The sequence below is a fragment of the Phyllostomus hastatus genome, unplaced genomic scaffold, assembly GCF_019186645.2.
Source record: "Phyllostomus hastatus isolate PE091 unplaced genomic scaffold, TTU_PhHast_1.1 phas_scaffold_55, whole genome shotgun sequence".
NCBI classification, from domain to species: domain Eukaryota; kingdom Metazoa; phylum Chordata; class Mammalia; order Chiroptera; family Phyllostomidae; genus Phyllostomus; species Phyllostomus hastatus.
In genome coordinates, this window is record NW_025334035.1 from 1,876,096 (window position 1) to 1,899,398 (window position 23,303).

The window sequence follows — 23,303 nt, forward strand, 5'->3', positions numbered from 1 at the left end:
TTGGGCACATCCCTCCCAAACTAAATGTAAAGTCTCATTCTCTGGTCTGGTTGACTGTGGTTTTCATCTAGCTTTATTAGCTCAACTTGATGTTTCTTCCCACCCTTCTATAGTCAGGCAGATGCCTACATCCTAGTCTCTGGAACCTGTGAATATGCTAAGCTACACATCCAGGGGGATTTAGGATGCTAATCAGCTGAATTTCTAATAGTGAGATACTGCAGGTGATGGGGATGGACCCAATGTAATCACAAGGGTTTTTAAAGGTAGACAAGTGAATTGGAAGAGAAAACCAGGATGAGAAAACCATCAATGGTGGTCTGCCAAAACCAGACCACCATGGCTCACACTGGGAATGGTGGAAAGGGACACTGCAGTCTTAGGGCTACATCATTGTCCATCAAGGCTGTGAACCAGGTAACAGGGCCTGTATACAAGAAGGGCTGAGAGCTGCTTCCTGTCTCCTATTCTCTTCCTGCCAGTGCCCATTGGTTGCATGGGCCCACTACGCTGTCTGGGGCCACTGCTCAAAGTGTCTTGGGGCTGGGTCTCTTATACTTAGGACTATTCACTCCAAGGAAGCTGGGAAAGCTGGAAAAGACTGGAGTGGAGGGATTCTAGGTCATATGTAGGTTGGGATGGGTAGGCCCTTTGGGTAACCTGAAGGAGGCAGGGCCATGAACAAGGTCCCCAAGATTACTGGGGTTCACTGCTGGTCTTGGTAGGTCCAAAAGACTTAAGTGGACTTAGAGAAGGACCAAAGGACAAGGAAGAATGAAAAGAAAGAGTACTAGGGAATGGTTGTAGAAAAGCTTGGTGAGACTGGGCCATGCTAAGCCTTTGTGCAGAGAATGAACCCCTCTCCCCAGTAGATATTCTGCATGTGGCCAGTCTACTGCCCCAGCCTGCTGGGCTAGACTGCCTGGTGACCCACATCACAGCGCCTGCACACAGCTGATGCTCAGTCAATGACTCAACTCTTGAATCTAATTGATTCTGACTGGTTCACCCACCTTTAACCACAGCACTGATATACTTTGAATTTTTGCCATTATCAGCACTCATGCATGGCTAGTGGGAGCAATTTGGAAAAATGTATTAATAAGTGCAAAAATATTCAAATCTTCTGACCCTGTAATTGTCCTTCTGAGAATCTAGCCTAAGAGTATCACCAGAGACATGGACAAAGACTTCGCTCAAATAAGTTCATTACAACATAATTTATAATAGAAAATAACAACGGACAAATTGTTAAATGTTCAATGCAAGAAAAATGGTTGTGTCTAAGGAAGTCCCTATGGTGAAATATTATGTAGACACTGAAACTGATTACAAAGGCATTTTGGTGGAGGCAACATGCTTATGACATAAAATTGCATACCCCAAATGATTGAAAGTATGTAGATTTTAAAAAATAACACTTGAGTTGGGGAATTTGGGTATTTGCTACTTTTTTGTGTAAGCTTTTCTAAATGTCCACAGTAACCACATACTGCTTTTAGAATCAGGAGAAGGAATGGTTGCCTTCTTCAGGCCCTTGGAGAGTTGGTTTCCTGACACCTGTGCCCCTCATCAACCCGGCTGAGGTTTATGAAGCCAGCTCCGCACACTCTCTGTCAGCCCTTGCCTGGCACAGCCCAGCGGGAAAGTTGTGTTTTTGGCTCTAATTCTATACTCCCAATAAAAACACTGCAGCTGTTTTTCTTCTGAATTCTTATCACTGCAGAAGAGAAACCTCCCCCATCCTCGCTTTTGATTCTTTTCTACACTGCCAATCCCTCTTTTAATGCAAATACTAAATATACTTTAATGGATCCAGATTGTCACTGATGTATCCCAAGATTGGGATACCACAGCCACCATCCGTTGAGTCTTCAAATGCAGAGGTCAGGTACTCACAAATCTCTACAAAAGGGGTGGACATAAATTCAGTTCAGCATTGAGGATTGTCTCAGTTATAGAATGGAAAAGCTAATTCTACCTGGCTTAAACAATAAAGGGAATTTATTGTCTCATCGAAACTAAAAGTCTGAGGGGCAGGCTTCAGGCACAGCTTCATCCTGTGCCTGGTTCATGACAGCATCAGAGCCCTGACACCCTTTGCTTGGCTTAGTCTCATCCTCAGGCTGGCCCTCGGGGCTGCAGCAATCCAGGTGGGAGGGCCTTTATCTACAGGGTCCCTTTCAGAAGAAGAGAGAATGCTGTTGTTCCAACCTCCCCGGTAGGAATGCTGAGATTTGCCCTGGTTGGGCCAGTTCCTCTCAGAAGCTCACACATGAACTGTGACCAGAGGGACAGACTGCAATGATTATCTCAGACTTGTCAAGTACCTGAACCACATGGACCCCCAAACAGCAAGCAGGACCACCAGAAAGAGGAAAATGAATGCCAGCCGGTCACCATGAATGTCCATGTGGGGGAGCTATTCTTGGACATTCATTTTGGGAGTTCATATAGAGTTGTTTTGTAAATCTTAAGTACAGGAACATTTATGAATGTTCAACTCTAATGTTTCATTCATCAAATATTTGCCATTAATTTATAAATCTAGTTAGATAAAATATTTTAATTTTTCATTGTTTCTGGCACTTCAAGGAAATTAGTGTTTAAAGACCATTGATTCCAGATACTTCAGTGGCCCATAGAAGCATAATTACAGCTTTTCTTTTTGGAAAGAGAAGAAAATATTAAGTTAATCAATAGACTGATGAAATCCAAATCCAACCATGAGGACAGATGTCTTCCTAAGGTCTTCCCAGTCTTGCCCAAGTTCTCTGCTCTGCCCCAAATGCCCCTCCCCTCCCTTCTCTGCTAGAAATGCCTTCTCAGTGCACACAGCCCTCTCAGGTGCCTGCCTCTCCCCACTTATTGCATAGACTCAGCGGTTCTCTTCCAAGGGCTCCCACCACAGTCGGCTCACCCACAGTTCTGACATTAATTACAGGGTGCTGTGTTCCTGTCTGCTGTCCTACAAAACATAGTAACTTGGGGGAGGGTGAGCTGGGGGAGGAAGGGGTGTGTGGAAAGACAGTGTTCATGAAAATGTCCTAGAGGTGAGGATGGCCAAAGGATGCTTAAGACTAAACTTTCAGCCAGTCCTGCCCCATAGAACTCTTCCTGGTGTGCGGTACTTTGGAGAGATGCAGGAAGTGGAGCTGTGCTTCCCTTGTGAGTTGATGAGGGACAGGGGCAAGGTAATAGCTAAGATAGTCAGGGTATAAAGGAGGAGACACAGAGACCACCAGGAATCCCTGGGGATTTGGAGAGGGGCCTGGGATTTCCACCACACGATGCGGGACTTCTGGGAATTGGTCCTGCACCTGCACATCTTAAAATATTGCATAAGGATGGGAGATGGGGAGCTACTTAGACACCCAACATCTGGGTTATCTTTTGGTTAAAAGGAACTATGCTCCTTGTTTTCTTATCTAATGCCCATTCCCAGCATCTGTGTTTCCTAACACTCAAGGGACACCAGAAATGTTTTTTTGAGCAGAAACATGTCTCATTTCAGAAAACAGATCCACACCAGCAACATCTCTCCCCCTCTTTCTCAGGAAGAGGTGGGCCTCGCCTGGGCTGGAAGCTGCCCTCCACTGCCACCCTGGGCCTCCCTCCTGCTCACCCCTGTGCATGCTGCTCTGGCCATGGCTGGTGGCACCTTCCAGCCCTGGGCACTGGAAGCTGCTTCATCATTTAGATCAGCGTCAAATCCAGCACACCACCTGCTTTTGTATGATCCAAATAATTTGCACATTTTTAAAGGGTTGGCCAAAAAATCAAAAGAAGAATGATATTTCATGATGGGAAAATTTTATAAAATTAAAATCTTGGCATCCATAAAGGGTCTAATGAAGTAGCACTGGACCCTAGCCATGCTCTTCCATTTTCACATTATCTGATTCTGCTTTTGTGCTACAATGGTAGATGCCTTCTGACCTTCAACGCTGGAAATCTCTGGGCCTTTACAGAACATGTTTGCTGAGCCCTGTTTATGTCATTAAACTTGGCTCTGCTATGAGAAGTCAGACATATCAGTGACCCTTCTCTGTCTTTGACTTCACCAGGGACCACCTCAGTTGCAGAATAAATAGAAGAGATCTATTATCTGTTTTCTAGTGCTGACAGCTTCCCAGACTCACCTTAGATGAGGTTTCTGTCCATCCCAGGGCCAGGTCAAGAGACTCTCACTTTGACAAGGTCATTCATGAAGGGCAGAAGTTCAGAAATTGATTCTTTCACATGTGCCCAGATTCCCGCCCCCCCCCCCATCCTGGTACAAAGCTGCCCACCATGCACTCCACTCAGGAAGTAGAAAACTGTCCTTGCCCTTTGGCCCCCAAAAAGGGCTCATCCCCTATTGGTGAGTCTGGCACAACCTGGGCAGCACCTGGATGTGAAACATGCTCTAGCCACCAAGTGAAGCCCCAGTTTTCAAAAACGTATTTGAAATGGAAAAATCCTGATGAAATCACCCCACTTCTGACTGAATGGTTCTCTTCCTTAGAGTAAGCGGCAAGTTGACATTGCCATTCAAATGTGGACGCTTCCTTTGATAATTCAGATAAGGAGAAGAAATGGCATGACGTGTGTTCTTGGAAACTAATCAAGCCCATGGCTTCCTTTTTCCTTTTTTTTTAAATTTGCTTTTATTTTTGATTTTAGAGAGAGGAGGAAAGAGGAAAAAGAGAGGGAAACATCACCGAGAGCGAGAAATATCCATATGTGCGCCACCCAGGGGTCTGCAACCCAGGCATGTGCTGTGACCAGTAATTAAACTGGCAGCCTTTCAGTTTGTGGAACAAGACCCAGCCACAGAGCCACACCAGCCAGGGCCCAAGCATGTGTTTTTTGTCAGTCCTGCTGTTAGCGTCACAGGAAGAAGGCCTTTGTTTGAGAGGCATCCTGGACAGCACATGGCTCAGCCACTGCTTTGAAGCAGTTTTCAAAGCTGGCAGAGTCCTGGTCAGGGCCTTGTGTGATGTCCTCAGACTTGAGCCAGCCCAGAGCAGTCCTGGGATCACTTCTGAAAGGAGCCTGGAATGGTATGGACATGGGCAGGCCCCAGTATGACCCCACTTGCAACGATTTGAACTTGAAAAAAGAACCTCCCTCTCTGAGTTGAGGTTTTTGCTCTGTGGAATGAGAATACCTCAAAGGATCTTGGGGGAGTTAAAGAAATGACATCACATTTACAAGCACACAGATCTGGCTTGCCGTATGTCATTAATAGACATGGAAACAGCATGAAGGAAGCCTCTTGGTTCCTTGGGGAACTTGAGCCCCTGGAAATAGGAAAGTAAACTTTGTGTTTCTTGACACCTTTGCTTAAAACTCATGAAGACCATCTGCTATACTTTTCCCCCAACACATGCTAACAACAACCGACAGCAAACAATAACAAAACTGGGGCGTGTGCCGAGTACACACCAGGTGCCAGGGCAAGTGCATTTGCATATTCAGCCACTGGAGTCTCATAAAGACCCTACGAGGTGGGTATTGGTTTCGTGTTTTTCCACGTCACACCTGAAGATCTGAGGCAAAGACAGGTGAGGATGAAGCTAGTAAGTGGTGAAGGCTCCTGCCATTACCCAGAGCCCATAACCTACAGTACTCTGTTATATTGTTTTCAATACATACATGGATAAATAAATAGGTGGGTGTACACTTGGACAGATAATGAATAAGTGAGTACATTAATGCCTTGCATCCGGGTTGCCCAGGCTAAAGGTGTATGTAGTTTAGGGAGGCAACCTGCTAAGGGCTGACTTGTAGTCCCTGCAGACGAAGTGGCCAGGGGCAGCATGTCTGCCTCCTGTGTCCATCCCATGCATCTACTCAGCACATTGTCCTGACCAAGCCCTTGAAAGAGCAAAAAGTCAAAGCACCAAAGAAAGGTCCAGAGAGTTTGGGCTCAGAACAGGATGCTCTGAACAACCCCAGCAGATGACACCTGCTCACGGGCATCAGTTCGATGACCCCACCCCTAGCTGTTCTCTTCAACTGTTGATAAATGTCATCTTAGCTCAGTGGACCCTGTGGGAAAAGGAGGAGGAAAATGCATTGTTGGGAATTCCTATGTAAACTAAAGAGCAAACTGAGGCCCCTTGGAGGCATCTCACTTCTCCAAACCTACCAGCAGGGCCTGGAATTTAACTTTCTTGCCACTGCTGCCATGGAGGCCTGCATGACCCCTCAGAGGGTACCTGGAGACTAAGTGCATGTTGGCAAATGCTTTCCTAGTTCAATAATGTCGGCATAAAGAAGCAGCATTTTTTGACTTGAGATTATTTGCTTCACACACTCAAAACGATGAGGGTGGGTGTTGCAGGAGGGAGCGCCTCCGTTAGAATATGGTTCTCCTGCCCACAGTGGCTGGGTCCCAGCAGGGAAAGGAGGAAGGAAATATTTTGTTGATCATTGACAATGATCCAGGTACTGAGATGAGCATTTCATAATGTGCCATGTCGGTAAGGGCACATGTTCAGGGCCAGAGAAACATGGCTCTGAGTACCAGCTCTGGAAATGACTAGCTTTGTGACCCTGGGCAAATTATCTAACTTATTTGTATCAGTTATCCACTAGTGATCTGGAAACTACATGAAAACTTAAAGGCTTAACACAGTAACAGTTTAGCTTATGGATCTGCAATTAGGACAGGACTCAGCAGGGATGACACATGCTGCTCTGTGTGGATGAGGGGTGGAGAATCCACTTTTGAAATGGCTCGCTCACATGGCTGGCAGGTGTTTGGGAGCCAATGACCAGGAGTGCAGCTGAGGCTAAAGTCCGGGAGCCTCTATTGCTGTCCTGTGGGCCTTTGTGTGAGATGCTTGGGTTTCCTCAGGGCAGAGGGTAAGCATCCCAAAAAAACAAGAAGGGAGTGTGTGGTATTTTTATGACGTTGCCTCCAAAAATCGCATAGCACCACTCTGCCATACTCTGTTCATTGAGGTGGTCACAAAGGGATAGTATCAGGGGTGGCCCTGGCATGGTTTGGCAAGCCTTCCAAAAATCAAAAAGTCAGAGACACCAACTCTTGTTAGTCTTGAAGAAGCAAGAACCATGAACTTCACAGATATAAGGAAGTAAATTCTGCCAACAACTACATGAACTTGGAAGAGGACCCTGACCTCAGGTAAGCCCACAGCCTGATAACTTGATCAAAGCTTTTTGAGACCCAAATCAGAGGACCCAGGGAAGCCACACTCAGACTCCTGACCCATGGAAACTGGGAGATGCTAGACACATGTTGTTTATGCTGCTGTATGGCTGGTGACTCACTTATCACACAGCAACAGAACCCTTGAACACCTGGAGTATTGCAATGGCCATTGGACTCTCATTATCCTGCTCTGCTCTTGCCCTTCTTGAAGATACTGTCAATTCATGAGTGATACAAATTCAGCAACTCCCCAGGCTCTGCCACCAAATCTCCTATCCCTGGCCCTGTTCTAACCCCATAACCCTCCATCCCATTACTCTATTATTTTTCATACTATATGAAATTATCCTCAGTCAGAAATGTGACCAAAGCAACAAAACTGTTGATGAAAAGCAACAAGGCTGGAAGAACATGTGGGTCTGCTCCCTCAGAAGTTTTGAGAACCAGCCCTTCTGGCAACCCTCCCTCCTCCCCGTCCTTTCACCAGACTCAAGGGAGGTGACTGCCCTCTGCAGTTACCAATATCTGGGCCAACTGAGTGACCTCCTTTTTTCTCTTTCATTCTTCCCATATCCAGGTAACCAATTTCCTATGTTAAATCCCCTCTATGTGCACTACCTAGTGGGACTTCTGTTTTCCTGACCTACTCACCTATTGTCCTAAGTTAGCCTGAGTCTGACCCTACTGGTGAAGTTTGGTGACTTGCCCAAAGGTTGTAATAGATGCAGCAGAGATTTGAATCGGGGTCATCTCATTCCAAGACTGGTGCTCTCCCCAGGCCTTGGGGATAATACTGATGGAAAGAAAGTTTGCGAAATGGATGAGTAAAGATGCTAGCAACCACAAGCACTGCATACTCTGACCATCTTGCCTCGGACCAAAAATGGATTAACGCTTTGCTGCCTGAAAGCCTTGAAATTACCTTTCCTTCAGCAAAACACCCAGAGACTAGGCTTTTGTCCAAACTCCTCTCACATCCCAGTCTGCAATTTCCTCTGAACAAAGTGATTGCACTATCCTTTTACGGGGAAGATTAGTCTTCTCAGCCGGGTGACAGGTGCCAAATGGGAGCTGAAGCATTCTGCGTTCTCTCCACCATCTGTTAGCATAACCCCCAGCTACCCTCAGGTTTGTGCTGTCCCTGCTTGGCTTGCTCTGAACAGGGCTGCCAGCGCCTTGATTGCTTTTCTCTTGGTGTGTGCCCTCTGAGTGCCCCCCGTGTCCCCGCTTCCTCCTCCCGCCTCCTTAGAAGAAGCATCTGGTGGGATGTGCATCTGCTGGCTGAACATAGATCACAGATCCATGCAGGATGTGCCGAGGGTAGATGAGTAGAATCAGCATTGGGTGGGGTCTGCACATTCAGGCCTCTTTGTTTCTTATTATTTCATGGGCTTCTGTTCATGTTATTCTCAGCGTGGGTCATGAATAGAAGGCCATTTGGGGCTGAGTTGAATTCAGCGAGATGGCCCTTGATTGCTATAAAAATATGACCTGACAAATTCAATGTATATTTCTGTGGAAACTCAGGAGAAACCCTCACCTGTCATGGAATAGGGCCAGCTTGCAAGCCAAACACTTCCCTTGGATCTGCTTAGCAGAAAATGAGGGAGGGGACAGCAGCCCACCCCTGCCTGTGACACCGTCACCATTTTATTTATGCATTTCCTGATAAAGGTGAAACAGACATCACCTTTCAGGGCAATTACTTCTTTCCCAATCATCTTATACTGCTGACATGACAAGAGCCAATAGAGGCAGGAAATTCAATCCCTTCTGATGTCTGCACAGAAGATTAACCACCTTGAAGAAATTAGGAACGTGTCTTCATAACAGTGACTTAAAGACATTGCTATTCTGTGTGTTAATGAAAAATCCATTGATGTTTGACATTTATCAAGTGTCAAAAATTAAATTTAGCTGTCCTGTGACTTTAATTAGTGTTAACCCAGTTAAGCCAGCAGGTAGCTGCTTGATTCAGGAAGACACTTTCATCTGCATATCTTTTTATTGGCTAACATGCAGGGCAGCATCACGGAGCTTTATGAGAATGTGGTGTTTGAACCGGACTTTGAAGGAGTTTGACAACTCAGAGGAAAGAAACTCGTTCCTGGAAGAATGAAAAGTGTGTGCAAAGGGGTAGAGGCTTGAAAGAAGCAGGCACATTCCCAGAATAGCAAATAGTCCTGTTTGCCTGGGAATGATGAGGAAATGAGGAGAGGCAAAGAGGAACAGGTTGTGAACGGTCTCAAAGCTAGAGCAGACCCCCTCTTGTGGAAATGGGGAGTGATTAAAAGCTTCAGGCGGACATGACTTAATAATGTTTGATTTGTAAAAATAAAACTCTGGGATCTGTGTAATGGGCAGAATGAAGTGTAGAAGACTGGGTGATAGGATTCAGGAGATATTCAGGAGAGACTTCTGGCAGGTTCTGCACTTCTAATCAGAACATCGTAAGGTCAGGGAGATCAGAATGCATTTTTGTGCCATTTGTGCAATAGGTGTATAAAGTATGATCAGGTCCCTGGATCATTATGGTACAAATAAAAGTAAGAGTTTGCTAACAGTTCAACAATACAAGCAGAAGTAGGTGCTATGGCTTCTGTGATCTTGGGATATAGTGTTGGAGACTGGAGCAGGAAAGGCTGATTCTAAAGGAAACAAGGCAATGGGACTAAGTGTACAGTCTTCATGGGGCCTCACCAACCTAGGGAGGGAAACAAGGTCTCTCAAGGAGCAGAAAGTGTGTGGGGGAAGACAGTAAATAGTTGGCATATTCTCCCGTGACCAACAGAGCATCTTTGAAAAGACTGTAGGCTCTAGAGTCAGTCTGTGAGGGGGTTTTAAAATATGGTCACAAATTCTTCCATACTTTTCCCTTCAAAAGGTAACCTAAATCCCTCCCTCTTGAGTGTGGACTGCCCATGATGGACACTTCCATGGACATGAGTATAATATATTACTTTCAAAAGCAGGTTATAAGAGACATTACAGCCTCTTCCTTTTCTTGCTCTCTCTCAAATCACTCAATCTAGAGGAAGCCTGCTGCCATTTCACAGGGACACTTGAACTGTCCCGTGACAGAGAATGGAACTCTCCAGCCCACAGCCGTGAGAGGGACTGTCTTAGACACAGACCCTCCAGCCCCAGTCCAGCCTTCAAATGCTGCAGCCCCAGTTGACATCTTGACTGGGACCCCATGAAAGACCATGATCCACAACCCAGCGAAGCCACTCCTGAATTCCTGGCCCACAGAGACTAAGGTAACAAATATTGATAAGTTTTGGGCAACAGATAAATAATACATCCTGGGGTCAAATGAAAGTTTCATTATACTGTACACAAATTAAATGATTTTAAGCCTCAGTCTCCTAAACTGTAAAATAAGGATAATGTGGCACACATCCTGTGGTTGACGTAAGGATTATATGAGATGAAGTATTTGTAAAGTTAAAGTATCCCCTCTGCCACCTGCCAGGTGTTGCTGATGGTCAAAAATACACTGTTCAGTTAGGAGCATGATAAATAATTACCAAGTGCAGCTAACCATTGGCACTTACTTCACCTGAAAAACAGGAGTGCTGCATTGGAAGTATGGACTGGATGTTAAAAGTGCAACAATGACCAGGGGCTGCATCTGGCTCCATGCTGACGATGGCTCCTCTGGCGTCCTGGGGAAATGTAGTAGAAACAGAGGTGTCAGCATCTGTGTTGATTTCATAGTGACCATCACCATCCTGGAAGGAGATGACGTGACATCTCAAGGCCAGCTCAAAGGAACAAACTCTGACAGAGCCATGGATGCAAGTTTTCCCACAGTTTCCTTCTACTTTAAAGTCTACAACACTAGCCTAACAATTTATGTCCCAGAAGCAGATGGGAGAGTGTCTGTGAGATTCTAGAGAACCTAATGGTTCTCTTCTTCTTGTGGCCTCTCAGGAGCCTCTGCCCACGAGCCCTGGAATAGAGATGAGCCCACCTAGCACCTTGAATACAATCTAATTTGCAGAAGAGAATGGAAGATCTCATCAGGTGATGAATTAATCATCCTAAAGTCATAATTTAAACCACTAGGTGTGAGCTCTCCACTCTGTCAACTTTATCTACAAAGCTGGGAGCATGAAAGGATTCAACCCTATCCCATTTTAATATCCCCTTTAAAAACATGTCCCCACCATGCACATGGCAGGCGCCAAGGTGCATGAGCCATGTCAAGAATTTTATCCAAACAGTATGGAGATAAACAGAGGCAGACCTCTGATGCTGAGGAGGAGTGTGGTCTGAGATGGTTTGAGACATCCCCAGATCTTCAAAGTGAGCAGCAAGCCTGTCCAGGTGGTGGAGCTAGAAGGTGAAGTTTGTCTTTGAGTGCCACTGAGGATAAGAAATCCAGGCAGAGATCCCGGAACGTTTTGGCCACCACAAGGCATCCTCATAGGCCACTCCCTGATATGGGCAGGGCAACGTATGGTCTTTCCACACTCAGGCATTGTTCAGGATATATATTGATATATATTTATACATGTAAATACATGAAAAATAGATGGGGCACAAGGATCTTCACTTAACTATATTGTTAGAACTTTTATCATGAGAATAAGTAAAGGTATTATATGTGCAATTAAAATAAATTTTAAATAATTTCATACAATTTTAAACCAATGTATATGGGCCATAAATTCACCCAATTCCACTTGAGTATACTAAGGAAACAGAGCTTGTGTTACTTTCTTTACAACTGATTCAATTTTCCTCACCATCCTTCTGGCTAATGAAAGGGTGGGAGCGGAGAAAATGGACACACATTCAACTTCCCAGCCGGTAGTACCTCGGTCTCTGACAATTTGGCAGTCTTTGCTGAATAATGCAGTCCCTTTCTGATCCAATCTTTGTGTTTCAGATTCCTTCCTCCTGCCTCTTCTCTCTGAGACACTGTCTGAGTGTTTGGAAACTTCCATGTCCTCATGGCTGAGAGGAAAGGGAGCTTCAAGTCTAAAGGGATCCTTGGGTCATTCTGGCCAAGACACCATTGGGCCGGCACCTCCCTGGAATCCCTGGTCCCAGCCATGGGCATATCATGGGCCTGCATCCCCCTCACAGCATTGTCATGCCACTCCGTCGCCAGGACTGCTGCGCACAGTGTGCACAGGCTGTGGGGACCTGGGTGCCCCCCAGGCTCACCTATCAGACTTCACCCTCAACCACAGCTGTGTGCCCCTCCTATTCCCTGGTGTCCTGTCTCTGAGTCAGAGGCCAGGCCGTTCCTTCAGAACTACAGCCCCACTCTGGCTGTGCCCAGGGAACTGGCCCACGCCACTCACCAATTCAAGCTCCCCACACCTGGATGGATTTCTCCTCAGCATTACTAAGGTTGGGTGCCTGCAATTGAAGGCACAGGGAGAGGCACACGGGGCCTGGCATCTCATCTCCTTTCTCCTTGTCCCTCTCCTCTAGGTTGGAAGGGGGCAGTTTTAGCCTCTGTTCCTCACTACGGCAACCTCCCCTATATCACCTCTCTTCTTCCCAGGACTTCCAGCCTTAATGCAGAAGAGGGATCCCCTTTGTTGTAAACAGAACTGTGTCCCCCAAATCCACATGTGGAGGTCCTAAGCCCCAGTACCTCATCATGTGACTGCATTTAGAGACAGTGCCTTTAAAGAGGTGATTACATTAAAATGAGGCTATTAGGGTGGGGCAAGAATGCAACATCTTAGAAGATGAGGTTAGGACATCGGCACACAGAGGGAAGGCCCTGTGAGGGCACAGGGAGAAGGTGGCCGTCTGCCAGCCAAGGACAGAGGCCTCAGAAGAAACCAACCCTGCTGACACCTTGAACCTTTAGCCTGCAGACCAGTGAGAATACAAGTTTGTGTTGTTTAAGCCACCCAATCCTGGTTTTTTGTTATGCAGCTCTAGCAAACAAATATAATCTCTGTACTACCAAAGAAACTCCAGGTGCTAAGCCACCAGGCCTGGTTCTCTTCACAGGTGAACTCTGGGGCAACCCAAATTGGGAATTACTGAGGACAAAAATACAGTGGTTAATAATGAAAAATATTATCCTCATTACACAGGTTCTATAATGAATCATCTATTTGGGAGCCTAAGATCTGCATTCACCCTAACTGGCAGACTCCTGCCTGGCTGGACTATCAGGCTGTGAACAAATGCAGACTTGCAGCAAACTGAATACTAGTGAGGAGAAAGTGTTTAGAAGCACAGCCAACCATCCATCTGAAATGCTCTGATTATAGCTCTGATTATATCTGCTGTAAAAATAGGTCCTTTTGTGTGTGCCTGCGTGTGTGTATTTCCATGTGTCTTAGTGACAACTTTTACCGTTGTTTTTAGCAACCCCAAATAAGGATACAGACCCACATATGCTGGCAAAAGCAAGTGGCGTTTTGAACAGTGATTCCTAATTACACTGGGAAGCAAACCTCAGAGGCTCTCCCAATGCACACTGTGAGCATCCGACATGCCCGCTCCATCCCCAGCCTGGCCCTGGCCTTCTGACAGGCCAACAGAGCACTTCGCTCTCTCTTTTGCCCCAATCATAGAGGTTTCTGCAACCTTCTGCTTCTCAGCCCAACCAGTTTAAGGGGCTGCTGTCTCAGAAAAGAGGAGGAGGAGGCTCTGTTCCCCTAACCCCCTCCCCCAACAGTCTCTGTTGTCTCAGCCCCCCCCTGTTGCTCTCACTTCATTCCATTTGTGAGGCCAGGCAGAGGTGCCACTGTGGAAGCAACCAATCACCATCTTCCTTGTACATTCCCAGGCCAGCGGTGGGGCTGGGGCCACTGCAGCTCTGCACTTTGGAAAAGCAATGGAATCACTTGTTTGGCCTGAACAACAGCTGAATAGCAAGGGTTCCTTTTGAATATCAGTCTCCCCTACTGAGGCCCCTGTCAGGATCACACTGAAGACGGAGGCCCCATTACCTTCTGTCCTCTGGGTCCCTTCCTGGCTGCACTCCGAAGTGTCCCAGATGCCTGAGCATCAGAGGCGAGGAAGGGAGCTTGTTTGTTCAGGAATGTGCTGAGGGAGAGACCTGGGATAGCAACTGAGCAGCGGGAAGCCTGCCTATGGCTCATCAGTATAATTTTTCTGTAGTAATGAAGACTCTTTCAATCAAAAACAATTAATCTCTTCTTGCAGGGGTAGGTGTTTGGAATGGTATTTTACTTTTAGCAAATCCACACAGGGTACGCGAAGCCCCATGCACAGAGGGCAGGAATCAGTCACATGCAACCGTTAGGACCTAGTTCCTTAACAGCCAGACAGGAATTAGAAAAGAAGCTCAGGCTTTTTGAAGAATCTCTTTTAGGGCTCCCAGAAAACATACCTCAAATCACATCTATGGCTCCTGCTTACAAGTGACAGAAAACTCAAGATAAACTCATTAAGACAAAAAAGAAAAACCATTGCCGTAGAACTGAAGGGTTGATCAAGCACCAGGCATATGGGCTGACCCAGGGTCCAAATGACACCACCAGCAACCTCCCTCTCAGTCTCAGGTTTTGACCTCTCTGTGTGGACTCCTTTCTGGCTTGGTCTTTTCTCTCATGGCTGAAAAATGACACAAGGAGCTCCATGCCAGCTGGTTCAAATCCAGTGAGCAAGGGGAGGCAGAAGACATCTTTGTCCTGACACTCATAGCAAAATCATGATAGTCTGTCTCTCCGATCTGCAGACAGCCATGAACCAATCACTGAGGTCCTGGAATGCAGTAGACAAACTGGTTTAAGCCTGGGTCATTCGTCCCTGACTGGCATGTGGCCGAGACTGAGGGAAGGATGGGCCACAAACACCGCTGGAGCTGCTGCCAGGAGACCTGGGAGAGAGCCTGTGGCGCCAGAGGAAAACAGCCCCAGTCCTTCACCAACGTTTAAGGAATGTGCAGAGGACTTCCGTGCTACAGCTTATTTACTCCCTTAATACCAACACCCCTGTTTCACAGGTGACAAAACTGAGGGTCAGTGCAACTGCAGGACTCGTCCCATGCTACTCAGCGCATGAGTGGCAATGGCAGGTTTGAAACTGGGACTCTGTGTGGGCTCCTGGTGCAACACCACAGACACTGTCTCGGATGGCCTGCGCCAGGACCCTTGACATGATCAGCTGTGCCTGGCGCTTAGTCCAGACAAGGCAGGAAGGCTAGAATGGGGACAAAGGCCTCAGGCTCTAGCCTCCTCTTATCTGTTGGGCAGGAGCATCACAAGCATGACTTTTACTGACTACCTGGTGCCCTGCGTCCACCTCCCCAGTTTCCTGTACTGAGACAAAAACTGGTCTCAGCCGTGCTTGGCAGCCATATTGACCTAAAAGTGAGCACCAACAGGGCCATTATAATATCTTTATATTAAATTTGCATTGCAGTTGTGGGACCACTCTGCCCCCCAAAATGCCATGATAGTCCTGAGAAGACCAAAAAAGAAACAAGAGACAAAGAGGAGCTGCAGCAACGGTCACACCATCAGTGCCAGAAGCCAAGGACCACCCCATCCTCCCCTTGCCTATGTTTAATAAAAACCTTCCACCCAGACCCCATTGGGGCATCTGGTTCTTCAAGGTCACCTACTCTCACTTCCTGAGTGTGCACTTTCGCTTTAATAAATCTACTGTGCTTTGCTAAATCTTTCCTCTCATGCTTGAATCCTTTCTTGTGCAGCGACAAAGACCTGGATCCTGGTATGCGTATCGGGTGGAGGCCTCACTTAGCCTCCCCGGGTGCCACCCAGCACCATAGACCCTGCAGTTATTTGACAATAAATTTGTGTTGTTAGTTTAATGAGTTTGGTCTGACTTTTCTATCACTAGAAATGGAAAGAATTCTAATGGAAATAGTGATTATTATTAGCATGGCTGGCCTGTTTTTAGAGGTTGAACTTCCACTGAAACCCTGAGAACTGAGATCCTGCCAAGAGCAAACAGTCTATCTCTTCCTGGTATCTCCATACCACCAGTTCTGGATGCATCAGCAAGTTCAAATTCATCCTAAGAAAGCATCATTTATTTTCAAAGTGAATCACCTCCACCCCCATCTCCAGTTCCTTCCCACTAATCGACTGCTGTAGCTTTCCTTTCCATGCTGAATCAGAAAGCTTCTTATCTTATCTGAACCAGATACAGCCCCTTCCAGGGAGCCGTGGGGCACGGCCCAGCAAACACCTGCAAAGAACACCCAACATTGCAGCTGCTGCCAAGCATCCATCTTCATGACGAGCTGACTGAGGTCGCAGCAGAGAGCCAGGGAAATCAATATGGGAGCACAGATAAGCTTCCAGGTGAGCAGTAGGGACAAATGACAGCTCGCCTGGCTGTTTCAAATGTCTGAAATTTAGGTTGTCAAAGCCAAGTAGAGAAACTTAAGCCTCAAATTCAGCCATTCTGACTGCAGCTGAAACAGGAGTGAGATCTGTTTCCTCAGACACCTAAGCTGATTGCTCCTCCCAGCTCAGCGTCCAGCACAGCTGTCATTCCTGTTTACGGGTGAACACAGCTTTTTACTTATTTAAACTGTGCTCAGATATATTCCCTGCTCTTAGCTGATTACCAGCCTTCATGATGTTCTTTTTTGGGTTAATGCCTTTGGGCAGGCTACGAACACCAACATATGCCAACGTTTGGTTTCCCGTCTCGTCAATCAGTCTCTAACCCGCTCTCTCTTAGCTGCACATTAAATTCACCTGTGAGCTTTGCTTCGTTTGTAACTCCTGTACCTGGGCCCCCCATTCATCTTTGGCAGAATAGTATAAACCTTTTCTGACGTAGCTAAATATCTAAATGCCTGAAACAACAGGTAGCCTCACTATGTGGGGGTGTCCTGGTATTCTCTACACTGGTCTTTCTTTTTTTAAAGTGCTGATCATGATCTGCTAAGAGCTTCCAACAGGGTGCAGCCAAGGGGGGGGGGCGCAAATGGGGATTTGTAATGGGGTCCAGAACTCAGGGTGTCCAGGAAATATTAGAAAAAAAAATATAGGATGTCCTCACCCCCACAAGTCTGAACTTGGGGATGGGACACATGGAGCAGGGCCATTGAGAGTTGTTTTTTAAAATATGCTTTATTGATTATGCTATTATAGTTGTCCCATTTCCCTCCCTTTATTCCCCTCCACCCTGCACACCCTATCCCACCCACATCCCCCTCCTTTAGTTCATGTTCATGGGTCATACATCTAAGTTCTTTGGCTTCTACATTTCCCATATTATTCTTGCCCTCCCCCTGTCTATTTTCTACCTACCATCTATGCTGCTTATTCTCTGTACCGTTTCCCCCTCTCTCCTCCTCCTACTCCCCTGTTGATAACCTTCCATGTGATCTCCATTGCTGTGGTTCTGTTCCTGTTCTAGTTGTTTGCTTAGTTTCTTTTGGTTTTTGTTTTAGGTGTGGTTGTTAATAATTGTGAGTTTGCTGTCATTTTACTGTTCATATTTTTTATCTCTGTTTTCTTAGATAAGTCCTTTTAACATTTCGTATAATAAGGGTGTGGTGATGATGAACTCCCTTAACTTGACCTTATCTGAGAAGCACTTTATCTGCCCTTCCATTCTAAATGAAATTTTTACTGGATAGAGCAATCCTGGATGTAGGTCCTTGCCTTTCATGACTTGGAATATTTATTTCCAGCCCCTTCTTGCCTGTAAGGTTTCTTTTGAGAAATCAGCTGACAGTCTGATGGGAACTCCTTTGTAGGTAACTCTCTCCTTTTCTTTTGCTGCTTCTAAGATTCTCTCCTTATTTTTAATCTTGACTAATGTAATTATGATGTGCCTTGGTGTGTTCCTCCTTTGGTCCAACTTCTTTGGGACTCTCTGAGCTTCCTGGACTTTCTGGAAGTCTATTTCCTTTGCCAGATTGAGGAAGTTCTCCTTTATTATTTGTTCAAATAACTTTTCTACTTGTTGCTCTTCCTCTTCTCCTTCTGGAACCCCTATAATTCGGATGTTGGAACATTTAAAGATGTCCTGGGGGTTCCTAAGCCTCTCCTCATTTTTTGAATTCTTGTTTCCTTATTCTTTCCTGGTTGAATGTTTCTTTCTTTCTTCTGGTCCACACCATTGATTGGAGTCCCAGTTTCCTTCCCATCACTATTGGTTCCCTCTACATTTTCCTTTATTTCACTTAACATTGCCTTCATTTTTTCACCTAATTTGGGACCAAATTCAATCAATCCTGTGAGCCATCCTGATTACCAGTGTGTTGAACTGTGCATCTGATAGGTTGGCTATCTCTTCATCGCTTAATTATATTTTTTCTGGAGCTTTGATCTGTTCTTTCATTTGAGCCATTTTTTTTTTTTGTCTCAGTGCACCTACTAGGTATAAAGGGTGAAGCCTTAGGTGTTCACCAGGGTGTGGCAACACAGGTCTCTGCTTTGTGACACTGTATGTGGGGAAGAGGTCGAGAGGGAACAGTGGCCCTTGCTCTACTCTCTGCTGGATTTCAGTCACTTCCCCCACTTCCCACAAGAAAATTGGGCTCTTCTGGTGCTGATTCCCAGGTGGGTGGGCTTGTGTACATTCTAGGACCCTGAGGATCTCTCCAATGAACTCTCCTGTGAGGCTGGGAGTCTTTCCTGCTGCCGCCTCACCCCCACAGGTGTTTTCAATCCATGGTTTAAGGCTTTATTTCCCCGTGCTGGGTTTCAAGGTCTGCCTCGCTCCCCAGCTGTTCCTCCCAGTTTATCTGCGCATGAATGTGGGATTGCTTGCTCTGCCAGCTGCTGTCTTGCCTGCCCCGCTCCTCCACTGCTGCTTTGCAGTGGCTCCTCTCTGCCCGGCTGCCTGGCTCTACCCCTCCTACTAGTCTGGATGAATATTCCTTCTTTAACTCCTTGGTTGTTGGATTTCCACACAGTTCGATTTTCTGTCAGTTCTGATTGTTTTTTGTTTTTAAATTGTCATTGTCTTTATTTTGGTTGTGTGAGGAGGCACAGTGTGTCTACCTATGCCTCCACCTTGGCCCGAGAGTTGTTTTGCATAGCAGAAGTTTTGCAGATAACCTCTAGAATGGTCATTTAACATATCTATAACCTTTAACTGGTTTCATGGATATGTTAAATAGCTGTGGCTATGCTTTGAGGCAGGGGATGGAAGTGACTTCAACCCAGGATGTAACTGGGAGGCAACTCTGGTTATAGTGCCAGAGTGAGAGCTTGGAGATGATTGGCTCCATGCCATGGGGCCACGCCTACCTGGACTTACTAAGGCAGTCCAGTAAAGATGGAAGAATATGGGAATGCTGGCAGATGTAACTGATTGTGGGAGGAGTCAGAAATGGTGCTGCTGAGGAAGATTGGCAATGTGATTTAAGTACAGGTGCGACAGTCATACTGGGGCTTTTTGGAACCACATGGCTTTGGTGAAAGTTGGGACTATATAGCTTTAGGGTGCACCCTTTTTGGCACATGACTTAGGAAGCAGGGAAGACTTTGCCTGGAAGAAAAGGGGTGAAAGAATTCTTGCTGGTGGGCCATGAGAAGGTGCCACATGGTTTTGTTACAGGGTGCAGCCAAGAGGGGGGACCCCAGGTGGGCATTTGAGATGGGGTCCAGAGCTTGGGATGTCCAGGGGATTTTAAGATGTCTCCATCCCCTCTCCCCCGAGGGTGTGGGTTGGGGGAAGGGACAAATGGAGCAGGGACATTGAGACCTGTTTTGCATAGCAACAGCCTTGCAGCTACCCTCTGGCGTGGTCATTTAACATATCTATAGCCTTTGGCTGGTTGCATGGATATGTTAAATAGCTGTGATCATCTCTGAGCCAGGGGAATGGAAGTAACTTCCCCATCAAGATGTGACTGGGGGCAGATCCCCCAAGCTACAGCACCTGCGTCAGAGCTCGGAGAAGATTGGCTCCAGGACATGGGGCCACACCTGCCCAGACTCATGATGGCAGCCCAGTAAAGCTAGAAGGATATGAATTCTGGCATGTGAAGCCAAATGTGGGAGGAGTCGGAAATGAGGCTGCAGAGGAAGATTGGCCGCGGGGATTTAAAAGCCAGACTTGGCGGCCATTAGAGAGAGAACCACGCGGCTTTGATGGAGTGGAGACTCCTGCATCCCAGAGAGAACCATGCTGCCTTGAGAAGGAGAGCCATGCGCAGCCCTGAGGAGGAGAGAACCATGCGGCTTTAGCAGAATAGGGAGGACCTCAGCCATTGAGGGAGAGAACCATGCTGCTTTAGGAAGGAGAGCCATGTGCAGCCCTGAGAGAGAGAGAACCACTCGGCTTTGGCAGAGTGGGGACTCTCCCCTTCCCGCAGCCCTGAGAGGGAGAACCATGAGGCCTGGACAGAGCGGGGACCCCCACAGCTTTAGAAGGGGAACCACCACCTGGTTTTAGCAGAGATCCCGGCGACTCAGCGGAGGGTGCCGGGAATCCAGGGAGGTCTCCCAGTCGAGATGGAGTACTAACTAAGAACCAGAGGACTGCCTGAGCCATGGACTTCTATTTCCTTTCCTGAGATACGGTACTCTGGACTGGGCAAAGGGGGAAGGAAGGAAGGACTGTGACTGTGTTTGTGGGTGTTTTAAGGGACTTTAGGATTTTGATGAAGACATTAGGTCACTACTTTAAGTCTGTATAGCATTAAATAAACATTTCCTTTTCTTTTCACGAATCTCTGGCATTGAGAGACGTCTTTCCTCTGGCAGCGGACATAACGGACCCGGGCCTTCTTTCAATAATAGTATATCGTTCCAGGCCCCCCTTGTTGTGTTCTGTAACAGTTTTAGGTTAATTGGAGATTGAGGCAGTGACACAGTTGAAGGTACCGGAACCGAGGGCCTGCCTGAACCACGGACTTCTACTTCTTTTCCTGAGATACGGTACCCTGGACTGGGCAGAGGGAGAATGAAAGACTGTGAGTTTGTGGGTATTCTAAAGGGCTTTAATGTTTTTAATGAAGACACTAAGTCATTACTCTAAGTCTGTATAACTTTTTAAATAAATAAGCCCTTTCCTTTTCACTAATCTCTGACATTGAGAGACATCTTTCCCTGGCAGCGGGCAAGACAAACCTAGTACAGTGGGGTGGTGGCAACCCCGGAGCACAAGGGTGGGTCCATTCAGAAATAGTATATTATTTGCACCCCCGCACCAGGTCTGTTCTGTTCTGTATCAAGCTCATCAGATTAAAAAACTCCTGAAATCTTAATTTGTGTGGCTCTCCCTGTCTGTCTTCTTGCAGTTTTAGTCCTGTAACCTAGTTCTTCACAATTCCACGCCTCTGGGTATTTTTGCAGGAGCATAATGCAGACACTGCCTGAAGTCAAAGCCTTTTCCAGACTTTTGCAAAAACCTAAATTCTTTGATGAGATTATGCTTGATGTTCTTGAGGAGGAAAGGGAGAAATCACTTTGGAGGTGACAGAGGTTAGAAACTGATTCCGGCTGTAGGAGGGTGCAGCCAGGGGCCCCCCAAAAGGATTTGTAATGGGGTTCAGAACTCAAGGTGTCCAGGAAATACTAGAAAGATATATAGGATGGCCTCACCCTCCACCACAGGTGTGAGTTGGGGGAAGGGACACATGGAGCAGGACCATTGAGAGCTGTTTTGCATAGCAACAGCTTTGCAGCTAACCTCTGGCCTGGTTGTTTAGCACATCTATAACCTTTAACTGGTTTCATAGATATGTTAAATAGCTGTGGCCATGCTCTGAGCCAAGGGGATGGAAGGAACTTCCCCCCAAGAAGTAACTTCGAGGCAACTGCCCCTAGTTACAGTGCCTGTGTGAGAGCTTGGAGACGATTGGCTCCACAACACGGGGCCACCCCTGCGCAGACTCATGGATGGCAGCCCAGTAAAGCTGGAAGGATATTTAAACCCAGACATGGCAGCCATTGAAGAGAAGCATGCGGCTGCAGCCATGTAAAGAGAACCATGCACTTTTGGCACAAGGGGACCCCCCCTCCCCCACCGTAGCCATGAGAAGAACCACCACACAGCTTTAGCAGAGAACCGCCGCACAGCTTTAGCAAAGAATCACCACATGACTTCAGCAGAGAACCACCACGTGGTTTTAGCTGGAGATCCCGGCAACACAGCTGATGGTGCTGAGAACCGAGGGAGGCCTACCAGCCGAACACGGATTACTGGGAAGAACCAGGAGCTGCCTGAGCCATGGAGTTCTATTTCTTTTCCTGAGATATGGTACCCCAGGCTGGGCAAAGGGGGAAAGGAAGGACTGTGTGTGTTTGTGGGTGTTTTAAGGGACTTTGGGATTTTGATGAAGACATTAAGTCATTACTCTTAAGTCTGTATAACTTGAATAAATAGCTGTTTTCCTTTTCACCAATCTCTAACCTGGAGAGCTATAATTCTCTGGTGAAGAGAAAGGTGAACCTAGTATAGGGGGACCCCAGGAGAAATGGGGGTAAATTCGGTAGCATTGTGGGACCCTCTTCCCTGGTGGCCAGTTGGGGACGATCATGGGAGACTACATGCACAGTAGCTTTAAAGTAATACAACTACTTGTACATGTGCAGTAAAGCCCACCAAAACTAGCCAGGAAGGATCTGCCCTATAAGAATAGAGTCCCTCCAGCCCATGAGGTCAATCTCTGCTTGGAGTTGGCCTGCTCCCATGTTCTGTGCTATAAACTTTGGGTGTTCAGTTCAATTCTTTGTCCCAATCACTAAGAACCTGGTTACCTGTGCCCATCTGTGACAATGCCAAACTGGAAACAGGAGACAGGGGAGGGACCCTGAAGTTTCTGTGAACTTCGTCCCATTGACTGAAAGGTGTTGAGGCCCCCAGGATGAGGGATGGCTGCATGGTGTCTCTGCAAGGCTGGATTCCAAAAGTCCCCAGGCAAGTCAAACATTTTTATGTCCCCAAAGGGCAAGAATCAGAAGGCTGTTCGAAGAAGCGACTACGTTGGGAAATGAGGGTATCTGCAGTCATTGCTATAGCCACCTATACAACAAACACCCAGCTCTATTTCCAGGTGCCCCTGAGGCCCCTGAAATGTTCAGGGAACCCAAGAAACAGAGGATATGGAGCCTATCTATAAATGAGGCTGCTGTTCCCATTGAGACAGGCCAGTAAGCCAGGACAAGTGGAATAGGGAAACTGAGACAGGTAGTTACAAGGCCAAGCAGTTTACAGCTATCTAGCATAATCCCATCTTCCCTAA